Source organism: Anomalospiza imberbis, chromosome 3, assembly GCF_031753505.1.
Source record: "Anomalospiza imberbis isolate Cuckoo-Finch-1a 21T00152 chromosome 3, ASM3175350v1, whole genome shotgun sequence".
NCBI classification, from domain to species: Eukaryota; Metazoa; Chordata; class Aves; order Passeriformes; family Viduidae; genus Anomalospiza; species Anomalospiza imberbis.
In genome coordinates, this window is record NC_089683.1 from 82,591,018 (window position 1) to 82,598,831 (window position 7,814).

The window sequence follows — 7,814 nt, forward strand, 5'->3', positions numbered from 1 at the left end:
ATGTTTTATAAACAAGGATAGGCCTCCAAACAGGAGCACTGCTGTAATTGACCATACAGGACAGAAGTAGTGAGGAAATTGGCATGCTGCCTTGATGTTCTGGGGGTGGTTTGTTTATTTGCTTTGCATTCTTTTTTGTTGCTCAAAATAATAATCAGAACAACAATGTTAGAAAAAAATCAATGCCCTGCAATTTTTATTCAGTTGTAAACAAATTTGCTCTCCTGTAGCAAAAATATAGAAGCATTTGCATACAAAACCATCAGAAAATAAGAAGAGAAAAAGTTTTTCACTGACAAAAACTCTCTTCACCTCATCATTATTGGTTTCATTTTCAGAAAATCTGGTTTTGCATCTTTTGTAACATGCTCTTTTCTCTTGGTCAAAAGAAACAAGGGGTTAATTTTACTGTGAAAGATATTTATGTGTTGATTATGTCAAGCAGGTAAAGGACTTTAAGAAGGCAGGTTATCACAAAATGCATAGTTAAATGGCTCAGTTCAGCATTTTATGTTAAATCTGTCCAAGTAAAATTGTGATATAGCTTTAGAGTTTCCTTTTTCCCCCTGTGAATCTAAGAATGAGCTTCAGTACTTGTGGTGTTTCTGCATGTCATAGAAACCTATGGACAATAAAACTGAGAATTAGTTTTTTGAAGCATCCATAATTGTTGCTTTTTGTTGCTTTTCAGCTTGTAATGTAGATACTGTGCTCTCAGGTATGCAAAGCCAGTCAGGGAGAAATTAGCAAAAATACTATAGAATTATCCATTATCTTTCTAATGTAGCACTTCTCTGAACTTAGAGAAACCAACATGCTTTTTAAGCATGTTTTTATAAAGTTTCATAATAATCAATGAGAAAGAAAAAAATATCTAGTATCTAGCTCCAGAGGTATATAGAAAATACTCTGTACATAATTTCTAATATACAAGAATTTATAAAGTAACACTAAATTTATAAAGTTCACTAAAGTAGAGCATTAATAGTATGCACAAGTAATTATATCATGTCATAAGATTTCTATTTTCTTCTCCTTTTTTGTTGTTAATTTCTCATAAGTCTCACAAGTCAGCAATGAAATCATGCTTATTACAAATTAGTGGTAATGTGCAAGTCAGTAAATAAAGTGTTAAAGAACCTCCATGCTGTCAGCATCCTAAATCAACTAATATACCTCTTTAGTCAATATTTTGTTACCTTTTTTTTTTCATCCATCAGGGAAAAATGCCTAAAAACCTATTGAGATATAGTATACTATGCATGAAAGAAATCAACTACACATTCATTGGCCTTTTAATTCAACCATGTTTATGAGGCTAGTATTACTCGATGCTGCACTTGAATGTAGCTTATTAATATTGTTTCAGCTAGTTGGATATTGAGCTTTACCCAGTCCCATATAGAATTGGAAAAACTAGAACCACCTTTGCAATTTACTTTTAGACAATCACCTCAGTTATGGGTTGGGTTGTTTGGGATTTTTTTTTGACTGGGGAACTAAAACTATTGCCCATGCAATGTTAACTACACTTACCAAATGCATGGATGGTGATGGAGGGGGTAACATAAGGGACATCAGCTTTTCAGTGATACATGACCAGAAACATATGGGACAATGATAATGTAGAGGCTGTGGACATGTCAGCAATCCCTGGTTCCATCACTTCTTCAGCACAACTTGTGTTATATGGGAGAAATATTTTAATTTTTTTTTGTGGACTTAGACATATCATTGTGAGTTAGAATGATAATTTGCCCATCATAAAAAGTGATGGAGCAATTGCAGTTTTGATAGTTCCCTGAAAGCCATTATTCTTTGGAAAATGGCAGGAAGAAAAAAACAAGAAGAGATTTAACTTTGTATATTCCCTGTTGATTAATCTAGGGAGAGACAGATTTTTAATTTTTTGGTATCTGTCTTTGGAATTGTATGGATTAAATGAGGATGCTGCCCAATGATTCAAAGAAAATATAGGCATATTCTTTGAGAAAATTACAAAATGCCGTTAGCAGAATGCAAATTAGTTCATAAAACATTCAACTACCTTCAGTTTAAACAATGAATATTTCTTTTGATTTTTATTGCACATGATACTTTTTGATTATACAAAAAATATTTGGCATTCAAAAATCACATCTTCAGAGACTTTGAAGATAATACAGAAAGGCAGTAAATACCTGTTTGTATTGATCTCCATAAAAATAGGATCATGCTTCATTCTCTATAGGAATTCTTTCCCTTGTGAACTGGGAGAGAATACTGTTAATCAGATATGAAAAAAAAGTCTTATGTTTGATGCAAAATAAGATTGCATGATTTTCTCCCATTTTTTCCACCCAGCATAATTTATAGTCCTGTGCAATTTCAGTGAAAGAAGGTTAAGAAAATTTGGAGTTGAAATCTCAACTGGTCTGAGTTGTGGAAAATGTGATTTTCATTTTTATAACATGAACCAAGAGTAGACCCAGAAAAAGAGATTGCTTAGAACTTAGCAATTCCAACTAACACGCAATTACCTGTTTGCATTTTAAAACTACCTCAGCATTTCTTTAAATATAGTGTAGTGTGTTCATTAGTCATTGATCATCAATACTAGTTATAAAGCACCTGTTTAAAATCATTTTTGTGGAATTTATTAAGCATGAAAATAATAAGATTTCCAACACAAAGTCACTGAAGAAAACTGCAAGGACACATCTCCACCATCTTTATTTCATTTTGCTTACAAATTTCATTTTAAATGTGTTTATAGAGATTTCATTTACTTTAGTATAGCAATGATCACTTAGAGCATTACAAGCTCTGACTATTTAAGAAGTGGACAGAAGCTCAACTTCTGCAGAAAAACCTTTCCCCTTTCTGATTGTAAACGGAATGAAAATGAATGAAGAGAGGAAGGGGAAAGTATTGCCTTACTTGGCAGGATTGTCAACCATCTATTGTTTCTGTAGAAAAATCTCACTTTGAGCTTTTGCCTTCTTTTGTCCTGTGAAGCTATGTCCTACTTCCTCTTATGTGTCTTCAGGTCACCAAAAGGCACCAAAAATGAGACAGGAACTTGGGTGTATACAGTAAGACCAGTGTGTTAAAATTAATGGACTTCACACAGAGGAAAAGTGTCACAAGCAGCAATGGGAATAAAAGGCCATTTGCTTTCCTTTTGCAGGAAGAGAAGCACTGCAGCCTAAAAAATGTGCTGCTGCTGCTTTTCTTTATATCCTTTTTTTTCTTTGTCCTTCTCCTCTGTGGGAGGCTAAGTGGACACAAGGTAAAATGTTGCTCCAAAGTACAGGAGTCATGCTGGGAGTTCAAGGAGAATTCTTAGTCCATGCATAGTTGTGAGACCATCCATATTCCTGCTTCTCACTGGGAGCAGGTAGAAAGGTAGACAGAACTACAGTATGTAGGCCAATTTTGAGATGTGCATACAGTGCAGTGAATGCTCCTATCCTCTAGGCTATTGATTAATCCACTCTGTTCTTGTACATGTCTAGAAATACAGAGGAATCCAATAAATACCTGCTTTCTTGCCTTCGCTTCTTTCCCCTCTTTCCCCTTGCCATGCCTTGCCTTCCCTGCCCTATTTTACAGAAGGAACTGGAAACATGGAAAATATGAAGTTATTGCTGTCCCAGACAGCAATTTGTATCAATATCCTAACTTCCAAGCTTTTCTGCTTGGTTTCTTCTCTATTTTCATGCTCTTTTCTGTTTGTTTTTCAGTGTGTTATTTTTCCTCTGTGATACCAAATGTCCAATAATACCAAGCAGAAGACTGGCAAATGTTTCAGCTTTTAAGGCAGGCTCTGTAAAAAGCTATTAGCTGTTCTTACCCCACAATACAAAACTATAGAATCTGTAGTTATGTACTGCAGCCACGAATATTGTAGCTGATTTCCAAGCCCTAATGATAAGCCAGTCCATGAATTACAAAAGTAACAGCAATGTTACTCACTCCTAAAACAGACAGTCTGGGAAACCACAAATTACCTCAGGAACTGCTGTCAATGGACCTAATTAGTATAAAAGCAAGCAACTGAAGTCTGTAAGGTATTGAGGAAAAAATCCCCTTGTATAACATTATTGACAAATTCAATAATTTAAAGAGGATGAAACATGATATATCCCCAAATGCCCAAATAATTTGCAATATTGATCTTTTGTATCTGCTTTCTGTTTCTTTGAGACCATGAGGTGGAACTGGGTCATATTTTCAGGGTTTCTTCTACAAACCTTGGTTACCCCCCTCCCCCAAATATGCAACATGCAAAATTCTCACTTCTTTGCAGAAAATATTTTGCATTGGATTCTTTGCTTGTTTGTTCTTTTTTAACTGAATATTTTTAATGGCATTAGATGGTCTTCCAAATTACCATGGGTTAACTAGCTATTTGATGATAACCTCCTTAGGCTGAGAAATAAAGCCATGATATGGCTATGGGATACGCTTGCATGAGATACAGTGGCATACAGTGGCCCCTGTAGTGTGCTCTGGGGATTAAGGACAAGCTTTCCTTTTTTTAAAATTGATTTTGAAATTTTTATATTTGAGTTTCAACAGTACATAGTGAATGATGGTTCTAAATAAGAGGGTTGGGTACAGCAGCTGTTCACAAGGTAAGGAGACTGCATTCTGCAGTTCAGGTTGAGTAGTTTTACATAAGGTCTTGGCATTTCTGCATAATCTAACCTGAAGGTAATGGAGGGTGCTCCAGATCTTCCTTACTTTTTAACTGGTACCGAGGTAATTTCCCCCTGAATGTAAGTGTCTTCTCTGCCAAGCCCTACCCACACCAGTGTCTTTTCTTTTGTTTGTGAAAATATCTGGAGACACATCCCACTGCTCTTTCAGATGAGCTACATCAGATATCTTTCCCAGCCAGTTATTTCAGTTCTTTGAAATATATGTTTGGAAAGAACACTGAAGGAATATCAGTTCACAGTGACTGGCTCTTTGCTCATAAGCAGTATGTCAGGTGTTTAGTGTTTAGAGAGTAATTTTTACCTTTTTTATTATGCTTTTCTTGTCTCCATTTTGAACTGCTTTACAGTTTGTATTACAAGAAGAAATTATATATGTTTACTGCTTTATTAGATTTGGGAGACATTTATTATTATTAATAATCTAATTTTTGAAAAAATATTCTGTAAAGAATTGTTCAAAATTGATTCCCTTAACATATTCATAAATATTAAAGTTTCCTTCCATGCATTACTAGTAGAGAAAAGTAAATATGAAACTTTTACAGAATTTAGTTCTTCCTTTCAAGATTATAATGCTAAAGTGTATTAGAAAAGTGTTGAAGGATATTTCAAAATCAAGTGTAAGTAGTGATATTCTCATCTTGAATTGTGAATCCCTCATAGTGGCCTCAAAAAGTTTAATTACAGTTTGAATAAAGAAACTCTGCTTATGGAGATCATTACATTGCAGGCACACAGCTAAATGCTAAACTGCTTTTCCCAGCCTCTCTGTTCACTCCTTAGTCCATTCTTCTCAGAATCCAGCTATCAGGTTCTATAATGTTGTTCAATTCTCTTTCAGCTAGTCCATCCTCTTTGTTTGCCGTGCTCAGACTGGGCATTAACAGACTTGATAATGACTTCAGGCTCACTTCAGTTAAGACACACCCTCAAGGCAGGCAGCAAAGGAGGAAGTGCTGATCTCCTCTCTCTGGTGACCAGCATTAGGACACAAAGAAATGGAATGAAGCTGCATCATGGTAAATTCTGACTGGATATTAGGAAAATGTCTCACCCTCCCTGTGAGAGGGTGAATCGCCAGGCTTCCCAGGGAAGTGGTGACAACAAGAAGCCTGCCAGAGTTAAAGGTGCAGCTGGATGACACTTAGCCATACTGTTTACTTTTAGGTACTCCTGCAAGGAGTAGGGATTTGGACTTAATGAGCCTCATGGGTCCCTTCCAACTCATGATATTTTAATATTCTATATACTACTGAGATTAGTTTATTGATTTTGGTATGGTGCTAGCCAGTCAGTACCACATTTGCCTAGAGTTACAGGGAAAGCTCTTGAAGAAGTAGCCATGGAACCAAGAGAAGGAACTTTTGTTTGATCAATACTTTGATGGATGTAGCATTTATGGGATAGCCTCAAAACTAGGTACTGAATTGCAGAAAGACAAGCCTGTCTTCTCTAAAAGCAAACTCTTGTCTCTTCGGGTGAAAGCCCCATGACTGCCTTCATTCCTAGAAAGTCAGTCCTAATTAACTCCCACTTTGCAGTTCCCATTATCAGAAATCATATTCAATTTCTAAACTTCCTTTCCTTTTTGAATGGACTCTTCTGTCTTTTATGCCTTGCTGTTAAGACAGAGGTTCAAGAAAAGAGAATCTTTTCTAGTTCTGGTTCCCAACCCCACAGAAGAAATACAGACAGAAGAAGCCTGTGAAAACTCTGCTTGGTATGTGATATTCAGGTATCCTTTACTTATCTAGCTGCTTAGAATTTCATGTGAGCTCTAAGAAGTACACAATGAGCAAACTGTGTGAATTAGAAGTACAACACGGTCAGTTGTGGATGGATTTTTACAAGAATGGAGGAAGAACAATCCTGGTACAAAATCAACCCCTTGTAAATTCTTCTCTACCACAGCATGGAGCATATTAAAGCTCTTAAAAGAAGATCCCTAAAGTGGCCTTACTTTGATTTCTTATAATGTTTCAAGAAATTGAATTTGTAAATTCTAGAACACCTGATAAATTTGGTTGATGGGTTTAAGCATTTATGTAACTGCTTCGGGTTTTTCAGCTTTTAACTTTCATTACATAAGGGTAATTAAATACTTTATAGAAGGGAAATAGAGTGCTGCAAATTAAGTGGAAAAAAAATAGCAATAACCCAATATACCTACTAAATACTAAGATACCTTACACTGCATCTATCTTTTCTACTTTTTCCTCAGGACTGTCACAATTTCAAATGTTTTCTGCATGAAAAAAATCTTAGTGACGCATCTAGGGATTATCTGAATCCTTCTTGTGCAGTATAAAAAGGGATCATAAGCACCACAACAATTTTCAGGAAAGGGTAATACATACTTCAACATTCAATAGCTTGAACATTGACAGTAATTTCTAGGCTTTGCAGATAATCAAAATTCCACTTTGAAAAAAGTTCTAATTATTTTTAATTTCCAGTCTCCTAAAGAAATCTGGATTTTTTCTTTTCTAGAGTAGAGTATACAAACTGTGATGACTGCAGTCCCTCCTTTGCCAGTTTTCTGACTTCACAGGAGTTTTAATATTTCATTTCAAGAAGATTTGGTTTAAGTCATCGAGAGTGTTCACGAACTCTTCGCTTAGAATACATTTCCTGTGGATTGTATTAGAATGAAACACATTTTGTACCAGAAGTCAGCGAAGTTCAGCAGGAGCACATCTCACATGTCTTACATGTGGCTGTGATAGGTTGGAGCTATGGCAATTCTGCCTGGCTCTGCATACAATGGACTAACCATATGATACAATGGAGGAAGCACTGCTTGCAGAGATAATATCCATGCTCCCTCATTCAGCTTTGTCTTCCATTATAACTTCCAAGTGAGGGTACAGCTAAGTGAGGATGAGCTAAGACCCTTTCTTTGAAGCTGTGGCTCTACAGGCAAACGTATTGTCTCTATGTTAATCTGATCCCAAAAGTTCATAAAAGGTAAGACTATCCTATATCCCAAAGATCTCAGACGGATTCAGTCCTTTCTGAACCACAGTCATCAGTGATTCAGCAAAGTGTTGGTCACTTTGGTCACATTAATACAACTGCACAATCAGTGCATATTCAGATGGGTAAAAT